This window comes from Lolium rigidum, chromosome 2 (genome assembly GCF_022539505.1).
Source record: "Lolium rigidum isolate FL_2022 chromosome 2, APGP_CSIRO_Lrig_0.1, whole genome shotgun sequence".
NCBI lineage: Eukaryota > Viridiplantae > Streptophyta > Magnoliopsida > Poales > Poaceae > Lolium > Lolium rigidum.
Window position 1 is genome coordinate 20000244 of NC_061509.1, and position 25523 is coordinate 20025766.

Sequence of the window (25523 nt, forward strand, 5' to 3'; positions counted from 1 at the left end):
TGGAATTGTTTGGACGCGGATCCTCTCTTCAAAGACCTCCAACTCCTTTTGGCAAGTTTGAAGGATCACAACCCTGATCGACAACAAGAACAGCATGAACATGCAGATCAGGTCAAGGGTAAGTTGCATCAGTCTGCCAAGATGATGGTTCAGGGGGACAGCTCACCCTGAAGGCTTTTTGCTCTGGGAAGCCGATTTTGTTCGAATCGGCTGGCGCTGCATTGCGATGTGGAGACCGATGGTGGACCATTTGGCTGGCTCGCCGCTGTTCTCGCCTTGACTGAGGCTCGGGGGGCAACGGAGTTGGTAGATACTCTGTTCTTAAGAAGCCGATTGAGACGTCATCGGCTGGCCCTCCATCATAATCTTCTTCAAAGGGACAAAGCAGGGCTATAAAGGTCACTGAGGAACCAGGTAAAAGGGGATATGAGGGAGATTCAATGCTACAGCAGTCTCCGAGGAAGTGGTGCCCAACAGAAAAATTTCACAGGCCACGCGGAGAAGTGGAAGGGGCAAGGCATCATGATGAGGTATTCTGCGGCGGTTTCTGCTCTGCCACGACATGGCCCGACGAAAGAAAAGCGTAATGATTTTGGAAATATCATTTCCAAAACCAGGGGGGCATGTGTTATCACCAGAATTTGACCGGATCAAAGGTGGGCCGCGATCAAGATGGACTTGAAGAATCTACATGGAAGAAATACGTGAATCGGCCTTTATATGCAAAGTTTGGGCTAGTTAGCCCGTGTATCTTAATATAGTAGATCGCATTTTAGTTTAGAAGATAGAGTTTTACCCGTGCACGGTTGGTGCACGCCTGAATTAGAAAGTCCCCTGGACTATAAATATGTATCTAGGGTTTATGGAATAAACAACAACACAACGTTCACCCCAAAACAAACCAATCTCGGCGCATCGCCAACTCCTTCGTCTCGAGGGTTTCAATCAGGTAAGCGACATGCTGCCTAGATCGCATCTTGCGATCTAGGCAGCACAAGCTCCACGTTGTTCATGCGTTGCCCGTACTGAAGCGTCTTTGATGGCGGGCAACGTAGTTATCATAGATGTGTTAGGGTTAGCATTGTTCTTCGTATAAACATGCTTACGTAGTGCAACCCTTGCATATCTAGCCGTCCTCATGCCTATCTCAGGCATGGGGGCGGCACCCTGCTTGTTCATCGTTTAGTAGATCTGATCCGTTACGATTGCTCCTTGCTCTGCAAGGATTAGTTTAATATCTGCAATAGTTAGGCCTTACAAAGGGGGGGAGGATCCAGTGGCATGTAGGGTGGCGTTCGCAAGTCCTAAACAGGATGTTCCGTGGATCAACTACATTGTTGGTTCTTTGGCCTTGTTTAGGATCGGCTTATGAGCACCGTGCGTGGCCGCGAGGCCCAACCTGGAGTAGGATGATCCGATTATGCGGTGAAAACCCTAAATCGTCGTAGATCTCATTAGCTTTATCTTGATCAAGCAGGATCACCAAGTATTCGTGCACCCCGCACGGATCATGGGTGGATCGGCTCTTTGAGCCGATTCACGAGATAACCTCGAGAGCCGATCGAGGCTCGTATTTAATGTTTACGTGTATGCCATGCGGGAACTAAGCGAGGCATTCCCCATCACCTTCCCGACCAGGTATAGGTCGGGTGGCACGCCCTGCACTTCGCATCGCCGCGTGTGACCAGAAGAGCATTGCGGGCCGTCGCTCGGAGGGGTCTCAGCCAGCCGCAGCTCTAGGCTCTTCCCGGCTCTACTAGTGCTGACTGTCGCTGCCCGACGGTGGGTTTTGGCGGTCAACAGAACCGAACCCGCTTTAGCTCCGTTAGAGATGCTTTTAGCTTTATAAATAAGAGATCACTCTATTAGGGTATGAGCTGAGGCCACCTCAAAAAACTAATGAAACTTCGAACAAAATAACTTTAATGTGAGTTGAAAAAATTATGAAGTATCAACTTAAATAAACACCTCCCTCTAAAAATACCGAGCGAACTACAAAAATAAACATCTTGGATCCCTTTGACTTTCGAAAAGTAAATATATAATCAACTATCAAGTTTTCGTAGCCTTTATTATTTGTGAATTTAATTACACTGATTGGCAGTAGGAAACATTTTTTTTGTTGAGGAAACTTAGTAGTGAGTCGAAAGATTCGGAAACCGAGTTGGTCTAGTGTTCGTGGTTATTTATTTCTAGACTACTGGTAAAACCCGACTCCGACTCTAAAGCAAACCCTCCTCCCGACGCGGCAACGAAAGTTATATAATACGTACCCCAAATCGAAACTGGAAGCACATGGATCCCTCTCTCGCCAGGATCCTCTTGCTTGCGATTGCGAAACCAACTGCATCAGATCAGCCGATGGCCGGCCTCAAGTGTGAGCGCCCTAGCAAAAGAAAGGCGGAGGAGTCTTTCGCCGCCGGTGAGGAGCCTTTGCGCGCCGCCAAAAGGATGGACTGCCCCGAGGGATCAGAGAAGAGCCAGGGGGAGGCGGAGGCTCCAGTGAAGAAGAAGATGTGGCGGCTTCCGAAGAAGGAGATCGAGCAGATCCTGGCCAAGGGGAACGAGCCGGCCGTCACCCAGTTCCGGGACCTCAAGCGGGCCAACCCGTCGCTGGTAATGTCGCCGGAGGAGGAGAAGGACGAGCGCACGGTGCGGCTCTACCGGTGCACCCGCCAAGCCTACGAGGGCCAGGAGAGGTTCGCCGTGTTCCAGGCCTGGGTCCGCAGAGAGTACGCCGCTAAAGGATCCGTGGAAGTCGACTACGACTACTTCGGCAGGAGGGCGGAGGCGACAAGGCGGTGCAAGGAGGCGCGGGAGAAGGTGTTCAGGGGCAGGGATCGTGAACCGGACAGCGAGGTCGACGACGTGTGGAGGCTCGTCAGGAGTTTTGTCTGAAGAGTAGTCGGCAGGATATCTACTACTGTACTATGTAGTATATTTCAGTTTGCAGTTAGGAGCTTGTTGCTTGTCACCGCACCACAGTTCCTCTTGTCTCGTTTTGTAATCCTGCTTGCTACAATAATTCAGTGAAGGAACGCAGTTTACCAATCCAACAAAAAGAAAAGGCTTTGCACCAGCGAACAAATGCCTTATATCATACATCTTTGCCTTGTATCGTACTAGTAAATTATTTGGTTCGCTATGGTTGTACTTCTCAGTGTTTGTGGGTGTGGGCAGGAGAGGGTAACGGTTGCGGGGTGAGGACATCCTCCCCCGAGAGGCTGCTGTTCCAGGTCAAGTATGCCATTGAAGCCATCAGGTGAGATTTTTTTTTCTTTGATTTTTAGTTGTTCTATAAATCAAAATCCGAATTGTGCAGATCTTGCGGTGTTTAGTCATTTGCGATTTTTTAACGTGATGTATTTTGCTAGAGTTGGGCTTCCCAGGGATGATTTTGAGTGCGAAGTGAGCCATCCCGTTGGATTTCTAGGATGGGACTTAGCATCTCTGAATACTTCTTAGGATTTGTTGTAGCCGGAGCTGAGATGTCACGCACACAGTACTTTGTTCATTTGCTAATTAGCTCAGTGGAACCAATGCTTATGATTTTGATCATGTTCCTGTGGATTGCAGTTGGGCTCAACTGTGACCGGGCTGAATACTAAGGATGATGTTGTCCTGGCTGTTGAGAAATGTGTGACCCAGCCGGCAACCGCTGCTGGCTCAACGAGTATTTCAGATGACAAACCCTGGAATCAATTGATTCAGGTCTTCCCTCATACCTACATTGTTTTCTGACTAATAAGAGTATAGGAAATGACTAATAAGACTAGAGAAAATGTATACTCTAGAAATCTAGAAGTACCATATATGGTAAAATCTAATCTTTCCATACCCTTTTATGGTGCCGTAAGAAAACTATGCTACCAAACATTGACAAAGATCTGAGTATATCTTTCTATACCCTTTTAAGAAAACCACGCTACCAAACATTGACAAAGATCTGAGTATTTAACATGAAATGGCCTGGAAGCAATTGATTCACTCCTTGGCTGGTACTTATATTGTTTTCTGACATAGGAGTAGAAGACTAAGAAAAAATATACTACTGTGAAGAGGTAGAAGTATCATATATGAGTATTTTCACATTAATAGTTAATAAAGTTAGGTCTTTTCTCTAAATGACCTTTAGGGGAACTGGGCATGCCATTTGATTGAATCTTACTTTGTGCATAGTGTATTATTTCCCTGATGTCAGAGAATTTCATGTTGATTACATGTTGAAGCTTTAAGACTGCATCACATAACTTGGTTGTGTTATCTTTTTTTGAGAAACTCGCACGCTTTATTAAATCACCGTAACAGGATTATAATCAGCACTAAGGCTGTTAGCTAAAAAATCCGGAGGCTCGACATCCCAGAAAAACGACTCACCCTTTAAGCAACCAAACTTAGCAGTGTTGTGAGCCACCTGATTAGCTTCGCATCTGGCCAAAACAATATTAAAAGAAAGAAAATTCTTACGAAGCTCGCTAATATCATCTAAAATTGGTCTGATCACCGAGCGATCAAACAACCCATAATGCTATAGTTTTACTAGCTCCGCAATGTCCACCTCAAAGATCAGTCGAGTAAAAACCTTATCCACAGCAAGGACACATCCATCTATCAAAACAAAAGCCTCAATTATCAGTGGATCAATGCTGCCTTCATAGATCTTACACCTTGCTTCACAAAAATTAGTTCCATCTCGCGCAAACTATCCCTCTCGCTGCATGACCTTGGTCAACTTGAAACGCACCATCTGAGTTTACCTTTACGGTGTTTGCTGGTGGTCCATGCCATGAGCAAGCAGGTCGGACTGCTCGTGTATGCACATATATGTAATCTAATCAGTAGGAAATTACCTCATACATATATGTAGTGATAAGTTAATTACCTGGTGACCAGCTCAAAGATAGAGTTTGGAAGAAAATTCAGGGATGGCTGGAGAGACTCCTCTCGGTAGGGGGGGAAGATGCACTCATCAAATCCGTCGCGCATGCCATCTCAATCTTTTCCATGGCATGCTTCAGAATGCCAAGGGGACTCTGTGAGCATATTAACTCGATGTTGCAGAAGTTCTGGTGGGGATGTCGTGAAGGAGAAAGGAAACCCAGCTGGGTATCATGGAGAGATATGTGCAAGCCCAAGCATATAGGGGGTTTGGGTTTCAGAGACCTGGAGCTTTTTAACCTGGCGTTACTGGCTCATCAGGGGTGGCGGCTGTTGAAGAACCCTGAATCACTAAGTGCTCGTGTTCTCAAGGCCAGATATTACCCTGATAAGAGCTTACTGCAGGCGACCACCGGCTCAAACCCTTCACTAATTTGGAGGGCCATTCAAGATGGGCTTGGAGTGCTCAAACAAGGATCGATAAAGCGTATTGGCACCGGTGAGGACACCGACCCGATCAATGATCGGTGGGTACCGAGAGAGGGTATGATGCGTCCTATATCGTGTATCTCCGATAACCCTCCGAGAAGGGTAGCAGATTTCATACTGCTCAGCGAAGCGAGTGGAACGAAGACAAGCTAAGCAGTTCTTCCTACCAATGGATGTACATGCGATCATGGAGATCCCGCTGAGCCATCGGAGGCAGGAGGATTTTTGGAGCTGGCATTACGAGAAGAAGGGAGTCTTCTCGGTGAAATTGGCATATAACATGCTAATCAACACGCGTGAAGAAAGAGAAGCATGGTTGGATGGGAGAGCGTCGGGCTCGGATCTGAGGAGAACAGAGAAGCAACCGGTGCCCTCTAAGGTGATGGTTTTTGATGTCTACGGGAGCTTCTATTCTTGTAGACAGTGTTGGGCCTCTAAGAGCAGAGATTTGTAGAACAGCAGCAAGTTTCCCTTAAGTGGATCACCCAAGGTTTATCGATCTTAGGGAGGAAGAGGTCAAAGATATTCCTCTCATGCAACCCTGCAACCACAAAGCAAGAAGTCTCTTGTGTCCCCAACACACCTAATAGGTGCACTAGTTCGGCGAAGAGATAGTGAAATACAGGTGGTATAAATAAGTATGAGCAGTGGCAACGGCACCAGAAAAGTGCTTTGCCCGGGACGGTAAACAAGCGGTAGTAACGCAGCAGTAGTAACGCAATGAAACAAGTAAACAAGCAGCGATGGCGGTATTTAGGAACAAGGCCTAGGGATTAGACTTTCACTAGTGGACACTCTCAACTTTGATCACATAACAGAATAGATAAATGCATACTCTACACTCTCTTGTTGGATGATGAACACCACTAATTGCGTAGGATTACACGAACCCTCGATGCCGGAGTTAACAAGCTCCACAATATTCAATGTTCATATTTAAATAACCTTAGAGTGCATGACAGATCAACACAACTAAACCAAGTACTAACATAGCATGCACACTGTCACCTTCACACTATGTAGGAGGAATAGATCACATCAATACCATCATAGCAATAGTTAACTTCATAATCTACAAGAGATCACAATCATAGCCCACGCCAAGTACTAACACGGATGCACACACTCGTCACCATTACACCGTGCGGGAGGAATAAACTACTTTAATAACATCACTAGAGTAGCACACAGATATATTGTGATACAAAACACATTGCAATCATAAAGAGATATAAATAAGCACTTCACTATGCCATTCATAACAGTGAATAAGTATTCTGTGAAATATAGCCTAAGAGACCCACACGGTGCACACACTCTCACCTTTACACACGTGGGACAAGGAGTCTCCGGAGATCACATAAGTAAAACCCACTTGACTAGCATAATGACATCTAGATTACAAGCATCATCATATGAATCTCAATCATGTAAGGAAGCTCATGAGATTATTGTATAAAAGCACATATGAGAGAGATTAACCACATAGCTACCGGTACAGCCCCGAGCCTCGATGGAGAACTACTCCCTCCTCATGGGAGACAGCAGCGTTGATGAAGTTGGCGGTGGTGTCGATGGAGGAGCCTTCCGGGGGCACTTCCCCGTCCCGGCGGCGTGCCGGAACAGAGACTCCTGTCCCCCAGATCTTGGCTTCGCGATGGCGGCGGCTCTGGAAGGTTTTTCGTACCGTGGCTTTTCCGTCTCGTGTTTTAGGTCAGGGACCTTTTTATAGGCGAAGAGGCGGAGTCGGAGAGGCGACGAGGCGGTGACACACTAGGGGGGCGCATGCCACCCCTAGGCCGCGCCGCCCTGTCATATGGGTGCCCAGTGGCCCCCCCTCTGGCGACTCTCGGGTGTTCTGGAAGCTTCGTGGAAAAATAGGATGCTGGGCCTTGATTTCGTCCGATTCCGAGAATATTTTCTTACTAGGATTTCTGGAACCAAAAACAGCAGAAAACAGGAACTGGCCCTTCGGCATCTCGTCAATAGGTTAGTTCCGGAAAACGCATAATAATAACATAAAGTATGCATAAAACATGTAGATATCATCAATAATGTGGCATGGAACATAAGAAATTATCGATACGTCGGAGACGTATCAGCATCCCCAAGCTTAGTTCCTGCTCGTCCCGAGCAGGTAAACGATAACACAGATAATTTCTGGAGTGACATGTCATCATAATCTTGATCATACTATTGTAAACATATGTAATGAATGCAGCGATCAAAACAATGGTAATGACATGAGTAAACAAATGAATCATAAAGCAAAGACTTTTCATGAATAGTACTTAAAGACAAGCATCAATAAGTCTTGCATAAGAGTTAACTCATAAAGCAATAAATCAAAGTAAAGGTATTGAAGCAACACAAAAGAAGATTAAGTTTCAGCGGTTGCTTTCAACTTATAACATGTATATCTCATGGATAATTGTTAACATAGAGTAATATAACAAGTGCAATATGCAAGTATGTAGGAATCAATGCACAGTTCACACAAGTGTTTGCTTCTTGAGGTGGAGAGAAATAGGTGAACTGACTCAACATAAAAGTAAAAGAAAGGTCCTTCGCAGAGGAAAAGCATCAATTGCTATATTTGTGCTAGAGCTTTTATTTTGAAAACATAAAGAGAGCATAAAAGTAAAATTTTGAGAGGTGTTTGTTGTTGTCAACGAATGGTAGTGGGCACTCTAACTACCTTATCAACCAGACTTTCAAGAGCGGCTCCCATGAAGGACGTTATCTCTACCGAGCAAGGTAGATCATCCCTCTTCTCTTTTGTTTACACATGTACTTTAGTTTAGTTTTTCTTTATTTATGGATGACACTCCTCCCAACCTTTTGCTTACACAAGCCATGGCTAACCGAATCCTCGGGTGCCTTCCAACATTCACATACCATGGAGGAGTGTCTATTTGCAAAATTAAGTTGCTTAACGATGAATCGAGCAAAACATGTGAAGAGAATTATTAATGAAAGTTAATTAATTGGGGCTGGGAACCCCATTGCCAGCTCTTTTTGCAAAATTATTGGATAAGCGGATGTGCCACTAGTCCATTGTGAAAGTCTGTCAAAAGTAAATGACAAGATCGAAAGATAAAACACCACATACTTCCTCATGAGCTATAAAACATTGACACAAATAAGAGGTGATTAATTTTGAATTATTTAAAGGTAGCACTCAAGCAATTTACTTTGGAATGGCGGAGAAATACCATGTAGTAGGTAGGTATGGTGGACACAAATGGCATAGTGGTTGGCTCAAAGATTTTGGATGCATGAGAAGTATTCCCTCTCGATACAAGGTTTAAGCTAGCAAGGTTATTTGAAACAAACACAAGGATGAACGGTGCAGCAAAACTCACATAAAAGACATATTGTAAACATTATAAGACTCTACACCGTCCTCCTTGTTGTTCAAAACTCAATACTAGAAATTATCTAGACTTTAGAGAGACCAAATATGCAAACCAAATTAGCAAGTTCTAGGTGTTTCTTCATTAATAGGTGCAAAGTATTTGATGCAAGAGCTTAAACATGAGCACAACAATTGTCAAGTATCAAATTATCCAAGACATTTTATCAATTACTACATGTAGCATTTCCCGATTCCAACCATATAACAATGAACGAAGCAGTTTCAACCTTCGCCATGAACATTAAAAGCTAAGAACACATGTGTTCATATGAACCAGCGGAGCGTGTCTCTCTCCCACACAAGATGTATTTATTCAGAGAATGAAAATAACAAAACAAAAGTAAAAGCACACAGACGCTTCAAGTAAAGTACATAAGATGTGACCGAATAAAAATATAATTTCAAGAGAAGAAACCTGATAAGTTGTCGATGAAGAAGGGGATGCCTTGGGCATCCCCAAGCTTAGACGCTTGAGTCTTCTTAAAATATGCAGGGGTGAACCACCGGGGCATCCCCAAGCTTAGACTCTTCACTCTTCTTGATCATAGTATATCATCCTCCTCTCTTGACCCTTGAAAACTTCCTCCACACCAAACTCGAAACAACTCATTAGAGGGTTAGTGCACAATAAAAATTAACATGTTCAGAGGTGACACAGTCATTCTTAACACTTTTGAACACTGCATAAAGCTACTGGACATTAATGGAACAAAGAAATTCATCCACCATAGCAAAAGAGGCAATGCGAAATAAAAGGCAGAATCTGTCAAAACAGAACAGTCCGTAAAGATGGATTTTATTGAGGCACCAGACTTGCTCAAATGAAAATGCCCAAATTGAATGAAAGTTGCGTACATATCTGAGGATCACGCACGTAAATTGGCATATTTTTCTGAGCTACCTACAGCGAGGCAGGTCGAAATTCGTGACAGCAAAGAAATTTGTTTCTGCGCAGTAATCCAAATCTAGTATCAACCTTTCTATCAAAGACTTTACTTGGCACAACAATGCAATAAAATAAGATAAGGATAGGTTGCTACAGTAGTAAACAACTTCCAAGACTCAAATAAAAAATAAAAGTACTGTAGCAAAATAAAGACATGGGTTATTGATACGTCTCCGACGTATCGATAATTTCTTATGTTCTATGCCATATTATTGATGATACCTACATGTTTTATGCACACTTTATGTCATATTCGTGCATTTTCTGGAACTAACCTATTAACAAGATGCCGAAGTGTCGGTTCTCGTTTTCTGCTGTTTTTGGTTTCAGAAATCCTAGTAACGAAATATTCTCGGAATTGGACGAAACGAAGACCCAGGTGCCTATTTTTCCACGGAGCTTCCAGAAGACCGGAGAACATACGAAGTGGGGCCACGAGGTGGCGACACCACAAGGCGGCGCGGCCCAGGGGGCGCCCGCGCCGCCCTATGGTGTGGCCCCCTCGTCTGGCCCCCGACTCTGCCCTTCCGCCTACTTAAAGCCTCCGTCGCGAAACCCACGATGCGAAAAACCAAGATACGGAAAACCTTACGAGACGCCGCCGCCGCCGATCCCATCTCGGGGGATTCTGGAGATCTCCTCCGGCACCCTGCCGGAGAGGGGAATCATCTCCCGGAGGACTCTACACCGCCATGGTCGCCTCCGGAGTGATGAGTGAGTAGTTCACCCCTGGACTATGGGTCCATAGCAGTAGCTAGATGGTTGTCTTCTCCTCATTGTGCTTCATTGTTGGATCTTGTGAGCTGCCTAACATGATCAAGATCATCTATCTGTAATTCTATATGTTGTGTTTGTCGGGATCCGATGGATAGAGAATACCATGTCATGCTAATTATCAAGTTATTACATATGTGTTGTTTATGATCTTGCATGCTCTCCGTTTCTAGTAGAGGCTCGGCCAAGTTTTTACTTTTAACTCCAAGAGGGAGTACTTATGCTCGATAGTGGGTTCATGCCCGCATTGACACCGGGACGAGTGACGAAAAGTTCTAAGGTTGTGTTGTGCTTGTTGCCACTAGGGATAAAACATTGGCGCTATGTCCGAGGATGTAGTTGTTGATTACATTACGCACCATACTTAATGCAATTGTCCGTTGTTAGCAACTTAATACTGGAGGGGTTCGGATGATAACCTCGAAGGTGGACTTTTTAGGCATAGATGCAGTTGGATGGCGGTCTATGTACTTTGTCGTAATGCCCAATTAAATCTCACTATACTTATCATGTCATGTATGTGCATTGTTATGCCCTCTCTATTTGTCAATTGCCCGACTGTAATTTGTTCACCCAACATGCTTTTATCTTATGGGAGAGACACCTCTAGTGAACTGTGGACCCCGGTCCATTCTTTAATACTCGAAATACAAATCTGCTTGCAATACTTGTTTTTACTGTTTTCTCTGCAAACAATCATCTTCCACACAATACGGTTAATCCTTTGTTACAGCAAGCCGGTGAGATTGACAACCTCACTGTTTCGTTGGGGCAAAGTACTTTGGTTGTGTTGTGCAGGGTCCACGTTGGCGCCGGAATCTCCGGTGTTGCGCCGCACTACATCCCGCCGCCATCAACCTTCAACGTGCTTCTTGGCTCCTCCTGGTTCGATAAACCTTGGTTTCTTTTCGAGGGAAAACTTGCTGCTGTGCGCATCATACCTTCCTCTTGGGGTTGCCCAACGAACGTGTGAAATACACGCCATCAAGCTCTTTTTCTCGGCGCCGTTGCCGGGGAGATCAAGACACGCTGCAAGGGGAGTCTCCACTTCTCAATCTCTTTACTTTGTTTTTGTCTTGCTTTACTTTATTTACTACTTTGTTTGCTGCATTATATCAAAACACAAAAAAATTAGTTGCTAGTTTTACTTTATTTACTGTCTTGTTTGTTATATCAAAAATACAAAAAAAATTAGTTACTTGCATTTACTTTACTTAATTCATCATGTTTCCTTTTAATTTTACCACAAAGAACATCCCGGTAGGACAAGGGTCTATAATTGGGAGGAACAATATAGAAGAATTTTTCACCCATGTTAGTACCGTTGAAGATTTTGAAGATAGACACTTGGTAGAACTTGCTCCTACTTATGAAATTGCTGCTGCTGCTTTAGTTCGCTTGTTGGAAACTAAATTTGTTAATCTCAATCCTATAATCCAACACATGTTTCTTACACTTGGTGATTTGGAAGAGGGGGAAAAGAAAGATTTTGTTTTAGAAACCCTTCTTAGAGAATTTGGTGGTCTAGCAAGAGAAGCTAGAAAGGTTTTTGCTAAATTTAATATGCTTGGTTCTCATACTAATTTTGTTAGTCTCCTTGAAAAAATGGATATGGATAGGATAAGGTACACTAATAATGCTAATAATGGTGGGGAGATCAAAGCACCAATACCATGTAAACTCCTAGCTATGAATGATGCACTAGAACATAACTATGCTTGGCTTGTTCCTGAAAATTTGTTTGATGAGAGTAGCAAGCCCAAGACTAATGAAAAGGGAGACGCTGAAACTTATGTATCTAATATACTATGCATGGTTGAGAAAACTCCAAACCCCGCTGTAGGTGCACCACCCTTCGATGTCACTTGAGATACACTTTCTGCGCCTAGCTGAAAGGCGTTAAAGAAAAGCGCTTATGGGAGATAACCCATGTTTTTACTACAGTACTTTATTTTACATTTGTGTCTTGGAAGTTGTTTACTACTGTAGCAACCTCTCCTTATCTTAGTTTTATGTTTTGTTGTGCCAAGTAAAGTCTTTGATAGAAAAGTAAGTACTAGATTTGGATTACTGCGCAGTTCCAGATTTCTTTGCTGTCACGAATCTGGGTCTATCTCCCTGTAGGTAGCTCAGAAAATTAAGCCAATTTACGAGCATGATCCTCAGATATGTACGCAACTTTCATTCAATTTGAGCATTTTCGTTTGAGTAAGTCTGCTGGCCTAATAAAATCCATCTTTACGGACTGTTCTGTTTTGACAGATTCTGTCTTTTATTTCGCATTGCCTCTTTTGCTATGTTGGATGAATTTCTTTGATCCACTAATGTCCAGTAGCTTTATGCAATGTCCAGAAGTATTAAGAATGATTGTGTCACCTCTGAACATGTGAATTTTTATTATGCACTAACCCTCTAATGAGTTGTTTCGAGTTTGGTGTGGAGGAAGTTTTCAAGGGTCAAGAGAGGAGTATGATGCAATATGATTAAGGAGAGTGAAAGCTCTAAGCTTGGAGATGCCCCGGTGGTTCACCCCTGCATATATTAAGAAGACTCAAGCGTCTAAGCTTGGGGATGCCCAAGGCATCCCCTTCTTCATCGACAACATTATCGAGTTCCTCCCCTGAAACTATATTTTTATTCGGCCACATCTTATGCACTTTGCTTGGAGCGTCGGTTTGTTTTTGTTTTTTGTTTTGTTTGAATAAAATGGATCCTAGCATTCACTTTATGGGAGAGAGACACGCTCCGCTGTTGCATATGGACAAATATGTCCTTAGGCTCTTCTCATAGTATTCATGGCGAAGTTTCTCCTTCGTTAAATTGTTATATGGTTGGAATTGGAAAATGCTACATGTAGTAACTCTAAAATGTCTTGGATAATTTGATACTTGGCAATTGTTGTGCTCATGTTTAAGCTCTTGCATCATATACCTTGCACCCATTAATGAAGAAATACTTAGAGCTTGCTAATTTGGTTTGCATATTTGGTTTCTCTAGAGTCTAGATAACATCTAGTATTGAGTTTTGAACAACAAGGAAGACGGTATGGAGTCTTATAATGTTTACCATATGTCTTTTATGTGAGTTTTGCTGTACCGTTCATCCTTGTGTTTGTTTCAAATAACCTTGCTAGCCTAAACCTTGTATCGAGAGGGAATACTTCTCATGCATCCAAAATCCTTGAGCCAACCACTATGCCATTTGTGTCCACCATACCTACCTACTACATGGTATTTACCCGCCATTCCAAAGTAAATTGCTTGAGTGCTACCTTTAAAATTCCATCATTCACCTTTGCAATATATAGCTCATGGGACAAATAGCTTAAAAACTATTGTAGTATTGAATATGTACTTATGCACTTTATCTCTTATTAAGTTGCTTGTTGAGCGATAACCATGTTTACGGGGACGCCATCAACTATTCTTTGTTGGATATCATGTGAGTTGCTATGCATGTCCGTCTTGTCCGAAGCAAGAGAGATCTACCACCTTCATGGTTGGAGCATGCATATTGTTAGAGAAGAACTTTGGGCCGCTAACTAAAGCCATGATTCATGGTGGAAGTTTCGGTTTGGACACATATCCTCAATCTCATATGAGAATAAAAATTGTTGCCACATGCTTATGCATTAAAGAGGAGTCCATTATCTCGTTGTCCATGTTGTCCCGGTATGGATGTCTAAGTTGAGAATAATCAAAAGCGAGAAATCCAAAATGCGAGCTTTCTCCTTAGACCTTTGTACGGGCGGCATGGAGGTACCCCATTGTGACACTTGGTTAAAACATGTGCATTGCAAAGATCCGGTAGTCCAAGTTAATTAGGACAAGGTGCGGGCACTATTAGTATACTATGCATGAGACTTGCAACTTGTAAGATATAACTTTCATAACTCATATGCTTTATTACTACCGTTGACAAAATTGTTTCATGTTTTCAAAATAAAAGCTCTAGCACAAATATAGCAATCGATGCTTTCCTCTTTGAAGGACCATTCTCTTTACTTTTATGTTGAATCAGTTCACCTATTTCTCTCCACCTCAAGAAGCAAACACTTGTGTGAACCGTGCATTGATTCCTACATACTTGCATATTGTACTTGTTATATTACTCTATGTTGACAATTATCCATGAGATATACATGTTACAAGTTGAAAGCAACCGCTGAAACTTAATCTTCCTTTGTGTTGCTTCAATGCCTTTACTTTGATTTATTGCTTTATGAGTTAACTCTTATGCAAGACTTATTAATACTTGTCTTGAAGTACTATTCATGAAAAGTCTTTGCTTTATGATTCACTTGTTTACTCATGTCATTACCATTGTTTTGATCGCTGCATTCACTACATATGTTTACAAATAGTATGATCAAGGTTATGATGGCATATCACTTCGAAATTATCTTTGTTATCGTTTTACCTGCTCGGGACGAGCAGAACTAAGCTTGGGGATGCTGATACGTCTCCGACGTATCGATAATTTCTTATGTTCTATGCCATATTATTGATGATACCTACATGTTTTATGCACACTTTATGTCATATTCGTGCATTTTCCGGAACTAACCTATTAGCAAGATGCCGAAGTGCCGGTTCTCGTTTTACTGCTGTTTTTGGTTTCAGTAAATCCTAGTAACGAAATATTCTCGGAATTGGACGAAACGAAGACCCAGGTGCCTATTTTTCCACGGAGCTTCCAGAAGACCGGAGAACATACGAAGTGGGGCCACGAGGTGGCGACACCACAAGGCGGCGCGACCCAGGGGGGGCCCGCGCCGCCCTATGGTGTGGCCCCCTCGTCTGGCCCCCGACTCTGCCCTTCCGCCTACTTAAAGCCTCCGTCGCGAAACCCCTGAGGCGAAAAACAACGATGCGAAAAACCAAGATACGGAAAACCTTACTGAGACGCCGCCGCCGATCCCATCTCGGGGGATTCTGGAGATCTCCTCCGGCACCCTGCCGGAGAGGGGAATCATCTCCCGGAGGACTCTACACCGCCATGGTCGCCTCCGGAGTGATGAGTGAGTAGTTCACCCCTGGACTATGGGTCCATAGCGATAGCTAGATGGTTGTCTTCTCCTCATTGTGCTTCATTGTTGGATCTTGTGAGCTGCCTAACATGATCAAGATCATCTATCTGTAATTCTATATGTTGTGTTTGTCGGGATCCGATGGATAGAGAATACCATGTCATGCTAATTATCAAGTTATTACATATGTGTTGTTTATGATCTTGCATGCTCTCCGTTTCTAGTAGAGGCTCGGCCAAGTTTTTACTTTTAACTCCAAGAGGGAGTACTTATGCTCGATAGTGGGTTCATGCCTGCATTGACACCGGGACGATGACGTGAAAGTTCTAAGGTTGTGTTGTCCTGTTGCCACTAGGGATAAAACATTGGCGCTATGTCCGAGGATGTAGTTGTTGATTACATTACGCACCATACTTAATGCAATTGTCCGTTGTTAGCAACTTAATACTCGGAGGGGTTCGGATGATAACCTCGAAGGTGGACTTTTTAGGCATAGATGCAGTTGGATGGCGGTCTATGTACTTTGTCGTAATGCCCAATTAAATCTCACTATACTTATCATGTCATGTATGTGCATTGTTATGCCCTCTCTATTTGTCAATTGCCCGACTGTAATTTGTTCACCCAACATGCTTTTATCTTATGGGAGAGACACCTCTAGTGAACTGTGGACCCCGGTCCATTCTTTAATACTGAAATACAAATCTGTTTGCAATACTTGTTTTTATCGTTTTCTCTGCAAACAATCATCTTCCACACAATACGGTTAATCCTTTGTTACAGCAAGCTCGGTGAGATTGACAACCTCATCTGTTTCGTTGGGGCAAAGTACTTTGGTTGTGTTGTGCAGGGTTCCACGTTGGCGCCGGAATCTCCGGTGTTGCGCCGCACTACATCCCGCCGCCATCAACCTTCAACGTGCTTCTTGGCTCCTCCTGGTTCGATAAACCTTGGTTTCTTTCTGAGGGAAAACTTGCTGCTGTGCGCATCATACCTTCCTCTTGGGGTTGCCCAACGAACGTGTGAAATACACGCCATCAGTTATCTCCCAAGAAGTTCTTTCTTTGTAGCCATTAAGATGGGCTCAGCAGTTTTAATGATGCACTCGCAAGAAATAGTAGTTGAAGCAAAAGAGAGCATCAAGAAGCAAATTCAAAACACATTTAAGTCTAACATGCTTCCTATGCATAGGAGTCTTGTAAATAAACAAGTTCATGAAGAGCAAAGTAAAAAGCATAGGAAGATAGAACAAGTGCAGCTTCAAGATTTTCAGCAAAAAGAGAGGTGTTTTAGTAACATGAAAACTTCTACAACCATATTTTCCTCTCTCATAATAACTTTCAGTAGCAACATGAGCAAACTCAACAATATAACTATCACATAAAGCATTCTTATCATGAGTCTCATGCATAAAATTATTACTCTCCACATAGGCATAGTCAATTTTATTAGTAACAGTGGGAGCAAATTCGACAAAGTAGCTATCATTATTATTCTCATCATCAAATATAGGAGGCATATTGTAATCATAATCAAATTTATCCTCCATAACAGGCGGCACCAAAAGACCACTATCATTATAATCATCATAAATAGGAGGCAAAGTATCATCAAAGAAAATTTTCTCCTCAATGCTTGGGGGACTAAATAGATCATGAAAACCAGCTTCCCCAAGCTTAGAACTTTATATATCATTATCAACAATGGTGTTCAAAGCGTTCATACTAATATTACTACCAGCATGCAAACAAGATTCCATAGGTTTTTTAATTTTCGCATCAAACCATCCATATCTTAAATCAGAAAATAGAATAAGAAGCTCATTGTTGTCCATTATGCAAAACTAGTGTAAACAAGAAACAAAAAGATGCAATTGCAGGATCTAAAGGAAATAGCTTCGAGTACTTACAACGGCGAAAATAGCTTAGTAGCCGAGATCCGGAGTGTGAGTACCTTTTACCTTTCCTCCCCGGCAACGGCGCCGGAAAATAGCTTGATGTCTACGGGAGCTTCTATTCTTGTAGACAGTGTTGGGCCTCCAAGAGCGAGAGGTTTGTAGAACAGCAGCAAGTTTCCCTTAAGTGGATCACCCAAGGTTTATCGATCTCGGGGAGGAAGAGGTCAAAGATATTCCTCTCATGCAACCACTGCAACCACAAAGCAAGAAGTCTCTTGTGTCCCCAACACACCTAATAGGTGCACTAGTTCGGCGAAGAGATAGTGAAATACAGGTGGTATAAATAAGTATGAGCAGTGGCAGCGGCACTCAGAAAAGTGCTTTGCCCGGGACGATAAACAAGCGAGTAGTAACGCAACGGTAGTAACGCGATAAAACAAGTAAACAAGCAGCGATAGCGATATTTAGGAACAAGGCCTAGGGATTAGACTTTCACTAGTGGACACTCTCAACTTTGATCACATAACAGAATAGATAAATGCATACTCTACACTCTCTTGTTGGATGATGAACACCACTAATTGCGTAGGATTACACGAACCCTCAATGCCGGAGTTAACAAGCTCCACAATATTCAATGTTCATATTTAAATAACCTTAGAGTGCATGACAGATCAACACAACTAAACCAAGTACTAACATAGCATGCACACTCGTCACCTTCACACTATGTAGGAGGAATAGATCACATCAATACCATCATAGCAATAGTTAACTTCATAATCTACAAGAGATCACAATCATAGCCCACGCCAAGTACTAACACGGATGCACACCATTGTCACCATTACACCGTGCGGGAAGAATAAACTACTTTAATAACATCACTAGAGTAGCACACAGATATATTGTGATACAAAACACATTGCAATCATAAAGAGATATAAATAAGCACTTCACTATGCCATTCATAACGAGTGAATAAGTATTACGTGAAATATAGCCTAAGAGACCCACACGGTGCACACACTGTCACCTTTACATACGTGGGACAAGGAGTCTCCGGAGATCCCATAAGTAAAACCCACTTGACTAGCATAATGACATCTAGATTACAAGCATCATCATATGAATCTCAATCATGTAAGGCAGCTCATGAGATTATTGTATTGAAGCACATAGGAGAGAGATTAACCACATAGCTACCGGTACAGCCCCGAGCGTCGATGGAGAACTACTCCCTCCTCATGGGAGACAACAGCGTTGATGAAGTTGGAGGTGGTGTCGATGGAGGAGCCTTCCGGGGGCACTTCCCCGTCCCAGCGGCGTGCCGGAACAGAGACTCCTGTCCCCCAGATCTTGGCTTCGCGATGGCGACGGCTCTGGAAGGTTTTTCGTACCGTGGCTTTTCCGTCTCGTGTTTTAGGTCAGGGACCTTTTTATAGGCGAAGAGGCGGAGTCGGAGAGGCGACGAGGCGGTGACACACTAGGGGGGCGCGGGCCACCCCTAGGCCGCGCCGCCTCTGTCATCCGGGGGCCCAGGTGGCCCCCCTCGGCGACTCTCGGGTGTTCTGGAAGCTTCGTGGAAAAATAGGATGCTCGGGCCTTGATTTCGTCCGATTCCGAGAATATTTTCTTACTAGGATTTCGGAACCAAAAACAGCAAAAACAGGAACTGGCCCTTCGGCATCTCGTCAATAGGTTAGTTCCGGAAAACGCATAATAATGACATAAAGTATGCATAAAACATGTAGATATCATCAATAATGTGGCATGGAACATAAGAAATTATCGATACGTCGGAGACGTATCAGTTTTCCTTTGGCGATTGTGTTATAAAAGCGACAAGCAAATAACGAAGAACGAAACAAGAACACACGCAGGGGACACAAGATTTAACGTGGAAAACCCCTTCCAACATAGAAGGGGAAAAAACCACAGGCGCCAGCCAACAAAACTTCACTATATCGAGGAGTGTTTACAAACGCCGTGGATTATCTTATAATCTGATAAACCCTAGCCGGCGGCTTACAAGATGTATATATAGGCGGTGCCAACGATCCGACGGGCCTCGCTCCGCTCGTCAGAAGTTAGCCTCCCTTCAGTATATGAATTTGGATCACAATTCAAACAGCCTCAAGGTCCAATCTTTGCTTATTAGTCCTTCCTTGCATTCGGCGTACTTCATTGCCTTCTCCTTCGGCTTCAGGAGAACCGTTGTGCTCAAGGTCTTCTTCTTGGGCTTGATGATGATGGTTAACCGCAATGTTCACTGCATCGCCTGCTCCTTGGGCATGAGCAGGGTTGTTGGCCTGGATTAAAGCCCTTGCTTTTTGCACGTAGTCTTCAAGTGAAATGACATCGCCCATGTCAGAAGAGCTGACTAGGCTATTAATGCTACGCTTCGGCCCAAGCCTCCGGCGACGGGTTTCGCTCCGCTCGTCAGAAGTTAGCCTTCCTTTAGTATATGAATTTGGATCACAATACAACAGATTGGCTAAGCAATTGATTCCGACCAACGAGGTCAGGTTCAGGCGGAGGATGGCAGAATCGAGCAGCTGCCAGCTCTTGGCTGCCATGACTCGTGGCATCATGCACTACTAGAATGCACTATGTCCCGATGCGTTTCGGCGTTAGCGAACGTACAACTCGTTGAGCATGTCGCTTGCTCAGAGGAGGGAAATGCGAGAGAGTGGCTGGCAGTGATGATGCAGTCACTCAAATAGGATGATCAAACAAGTGTGTCACCCTGTGGGCCATCTGGCATGCACGTCGGAAGGCTATCCACGAGCAGATTTTCCAAAGCCCTCTCACAGTTTATATGTTTGTGGAGAATTTCGTCTCAGACTTGAACCTTAGTAAGGAGAAGAAGAAACAAGCATCGGCCAGGCATGTACCAACCAATGAAGGATGGATCCCGCCACCGAGCGGCATGGCGAAAATCAACGTCGATGCAGCGGTAGGGAAGAACTCCATTAGGGGCGCAGCGGCCGCAGTAGCCAGGAATGAGCTTGGAGAATTTCTTGGCGCATCAGCGACAATCTTCAAAGGCCGTACTGATGCGGAGACCCTCGAGGCCTTAGCTTGCCGGGAAGCTGTCGAATTGGCAAGAGATTTGAACCTGCATAGGATCAGGGTGGCGACAGATCGCCAGAATGTGGTGCGAAGCCTGGAGGAGCGATCGCTGGGCAGGTATGCACATGTCATCCAGGAGGTTTTGGCAGCTCGTTCTGATTTCGATGAGCTGTCTTTTAGTCATGAACGAAGAGTTTCAAATAAAGAGGCGCACAATCTTGCGCGTAGTGCAGTTTTTGAAGATTTTGGTCGTAGAGTTTGGCTTGTAGATCCGCCTGAGGGCCTTTGTATCCCTGTTCGAGTTTAATAAAGGCGGAGCCATTTCCCTAAAAAAAAGCAATTGCAATCTCACATCTCTAAGGTTCAGAGCTCTCTCCACACATGTTCTACCAGTTTACATTTCAGAAAAAGATGACCCCATCTTTATCAAGCCTACAACATAGTGGTGGGAGACACCAAAGTGGAAAACAGTGGAACGAGTCGGTTGTCGTAGGAGGCCTGCAAAGCGCCCCGCCCTCACAATCGTGATCGAATCTTTGCCAAAAGACTCACTGCATTGGATGCGCTCATGGCTCATGGCTTCGGACGCAACGTCTCACAACATGAGTGAGTATCAAGGTGACATATATGTGTATCAATTATTTCAAATTTTCTAAAGCATTTAAATATCATTTTTCGAGATTTTGAAATCAGATATGCGCTGGGTTCTCCACCATCTTTTCCTAGAAAATAGGGACTAAAAACTCAGATTGTAATCAATTATTCCTATCAACTCAAATAAGTACTAGAAATTTTAACTAGAACCATTCTACAATTTATTTACATTGGCCACATAAACATTCTTGCACCATTTCATTAGCTTAGGTATCTGCGCATGCTTTTGATGTCAAGGATCTTCTCATGCTCTTCGATATCGGCATCGGCAACATCATCACCATCACCGCGGTAGTAGTAATTATCAGCATAGGACTCCTCGGCGCATTCTTCAAGGGACCAGAAGTTGCCACTGTAATAATACCTATCGTCGATGTAACTCCAGTAGTCACAGTCATTCTTGTACTCACGGTTATCCACGTTGATTCGGGAAAGCTTCGCTCGTAGGTCATCATCCATGGTAACCGGGCTACAATTTCGCATGTTGAGGTACTTTAGGTCGTGGCAGCTGTCAAGGATGTTGAGGTACTTTAGGTCGTGGCAGCTGTCAAGGATGGCTGTCAACCCTTGATTGTCGAGGTTAAGGCGGACAAGATGCAAGGAACGCAGCCTGCTCATCCTTGCAACCACAAATGCCACTTCCTTGTTACCGTATCTTGAGACAAGTCTGAAGTGCTTCAGTAGTGGGCATTTGCCAGCAACAAGTTCAACCGCCTTTAGTTGATCTAGAGGTGAACAGTGCGAAATCTCGAGCTCCTCAAGGAGAGGTAACATCTTAATGGCCTTTGCAAACCCTTCGTTGGATACTTTGCTTGTGATGAGATGAAGGCTTTTTAGCGAGGGTGCCCTGCAAAGTTAAGTTAGGACATTAGTTCAAGCATATTCGGAATTAAAAGATCTTTATTTAATTTCCTCCTTGAAATATATATGCAGTCTAAACCAAATAAACGACGAGCGGAAGAATCAAACGAACAATAGGGGTGCCCCTAGGAACAATCTTACCGCTTGGCGATCGCAAAGAGGGAGTCGTCGTAGATGCGGTCGCACAAGAAAGCCTCGCACTGCCCCGCGCTGTGCCGGAGCGCTGCCCGCACCATGTTGGGGACGCAGGCCTGAGCGCCGGATGGCTGGACGAAGTACACGCCTCCGCGTAGGTCGATGCGGCGCCACAGGACCGGCTCCTCCCGGGCGCGCCGCCAGGAGCGGCACACGGTCGCCACGCCGCCGATCAGCAGCTCGACCTGGTCCAGTCGCTTGAGGATGCACGAGATCAGGTCCGGATGCAGCTCCGCCCAGTCCCTCTTCGGCTCCGGCGGCCGCGGGACGCACGATGATCTATTCCTGAAACGTCGACTTCGTCGTCGTCCCATCGCCGCCGCCGGATTCGCGATCGCGCGCGGAGGGCGTTAGCGATCGAGCTGGTCTGTATGATCCGGTCGATGCTTTTATAGAGCACGCAGGTCGGTTGCTCCCGTTTGTGATGGGCCGGGCCCACATAGTTAACTCTACTGAAATACTCCGTAACAGTTACACCCATGCAGATTGTGCGATTTTTCCCCCACAAGTGTTTCCACCGGTAGTCCACGTTGTCGATGATCTTTTGTGGCACCAGCAAATGGAGAATCACAGACCATCACATTGCAGATATTATTTATGTTCTTACACGGGGTTTCTGCCTTCTTGCTTTGGCATTTTGACTATGGAGACCACTAGTAGGCAATGTATGTAGATAAAGTTGAGTCAATTGATATAAATTGAAGGGTGTAGCACAATTATATCTTAGATTAGGTTTATTGACACGACTAATTCGGAGGAGCTTGCTTGTTTGTGAATCCACGGTTTTCAGTTTAGAATATTTCAGTCCCCCGACTTGGCCCAACATGGTGGTGGCGGTAGTGGTGTCAAGACTGTTTGGTCCGTAGTTCTCATGTTTCTCTTTTTGAGCTCCGTGACTTCTTTCAGGTCCAATGTTGATCTTCCAAAAACCTTAACACATTAGCCTAGATTGTGTTGGTTTCCTCTTCAGTGGTTTCTTCACCCGAGGCAAAGGGAGAAACGGAGATGCTAAGTGGAGTTGGAAAGACCTTATTTAATTTTTGGTTATCGAGGGGTATACTTTTATTGTACATTTTTGATTTGATGTATTTTGTTCACATGATCAACAAGGTAGCATTTGCTAACCAAAGATTAGAAAAAATTAAAATAAATATAAATTATCATATAGTATTATGTGCGATCAAAATTATAACATTTGGGTGGCTCTGCATGTGCTTTTTATGATATGGATCTGGATGAAAACAGAGCTGAAACAGACAAACTTAGTGGTGGCACATTTATTTTCGTACAAGCCAAAACGAATACAGAAACCTGAGAAACAAAAAACTGAAGCAAATATTGTCAAACATAGATACAAAACAAATATGGTACCGACACGGAGAAATGCAAAACCAAGAGTACCCCTTGAATCATGCCAAAAAAGTCCGCAAAATTCAAGCGAACCAACAAACTTGTTCCCTAATTCTAGTGTGGCACTCAATTTATTAGGGAATAGGGGAAATTTCAAACCATGGAAGCCTCCTAAAATGCATCAAGGGATTACTTCATTACTAGTTTTGCGATGATCCGCTTTGTAAGTCCGGCTTGGCAAGGTCATCTAATGTGCTTGTTGGATTGTACCATGCACATCAACCATAAAACGGAAATTCCATACTATCCAACTCCATTTATGCATATGGGAAAACTATGTTCCGTTTTCGTTTCCATTTTCGCCAATTAAAATTCATTTCTATTTGCAAAATTCTATTTTCCTTCCCGTATTTCCATTCCGTTCATGGTTTTCGATGAAAATGTCAAAAACTTCCCGCTCCATTTTCATCCCTACTTCTAGGTGCATCCACAAAGATAGACTCGGTACCAATTCACTAGTACCAATTCATTATATACCTCTTCTTGAGACGTAGAGTTGCAGAAACTCAATTTGGCTCCCGGGTGCGTATGATCCCTCTACCATAAAAACATTTTTCTAGGTGTTAAAAAATTTAGACAAAAAATTTACATGTACATCTCCGTAATATATGTGTGTTCGCCATCACGAAAAAATAATATTTTTTGTAGTCTACGTGAAAAAGAGAAAATTTATCTTGTGACAAGTCTTTGTTTTAGCACCGAATTTTGTCTTTTTTACACACGCCACATGACAACTCGTTTTTTCGCAAAACGACTTTGTGAGCGCGGAGCACATGAAGATGTACGTGCGAAATTTTTGTTTCAAATTTTTTGACATTTCAAAATGTGTCTAACATGCATTTCGAAATAAAGGGAGCATACGCTCCCATGTGCCAAAACATCACTCCCGTAGAGTTGACACTACAAACATTGTAACTCATATAATGTGATGTCTCGTATCCTAACTTTACACGTTAAGCTTGCATAAATACGACCGCTACAAAAAAAACCTTTTCCGGTGGATTTTTTGGACGGCACAAGTTGCAGTCCCCTGCAAGAGTCTTTTGGCCACCTAAAAGTGCATGGAATCCTTCGTTGATTTCTTTCAGGTCCCAATCAAAATACTTCAGCAGCATGCTCGCCAAGTCGGCCACCGTACCGTGGCTCAAGTACTGGTCCAATGGAGTGGCTCGTCCCTAGCTCAAGCCACCTGGGAAGACCAAGATTCTCTGCACCAGCATTTTCCTCATGCTCCTGCGGGGCAAGTAGGTCTTCAACGGCGGGGGAGTGTCAGCGACCTTGACCCTGCTGCTCATGCTGATCAGGGCTCGAGTGGGAACGACGCTGATTCGATCGCATCCTCACCAAGAAGCAAGGCCCAGCCAGGAGGGAAAGGAAGGCTACCACGCGCTACGCCGGTGCGGACTGGACCAAGTGAAGCCCGGTAGACTATATATAAGCTAGACATGAGCTGGAGAGAAGGCATGTTGTAAATGAATTGTGAACCCGGCTGATGCCGTGGAGACTCGCTCGGGGTGGTTGGGTGGTCTATCGAGCGAAATCTTTGATTCCTGGTTAATCTGGTAGAGTTCCTGCGAGATCCGATCTAGTAGCACCTTACAGTCATGGTGGGGAGGCTGACTGTCGTTGCCTAATCGACGGTACCTCGGAGGAGGGATCCTCACGAGGGGGAGAAGAAGTAGGGGCCATAGGGCGGAGTGCACACGGGACGGTGGTACGCGAGTTACCCAGCTTCGGAACACCTGCACGATGACAGGGCCTTACCGCTGCTTGTCCGGAATTATCCGGGCGCTTTCGCGTTGTTACAATGAGTTGTGGTTGTGCCTCTAGGGCTCCCGGGATCCGGCTTATAAAGGCGCACGGATCTAGGGTTTACACGGAGAGTCCTAGCCGGACT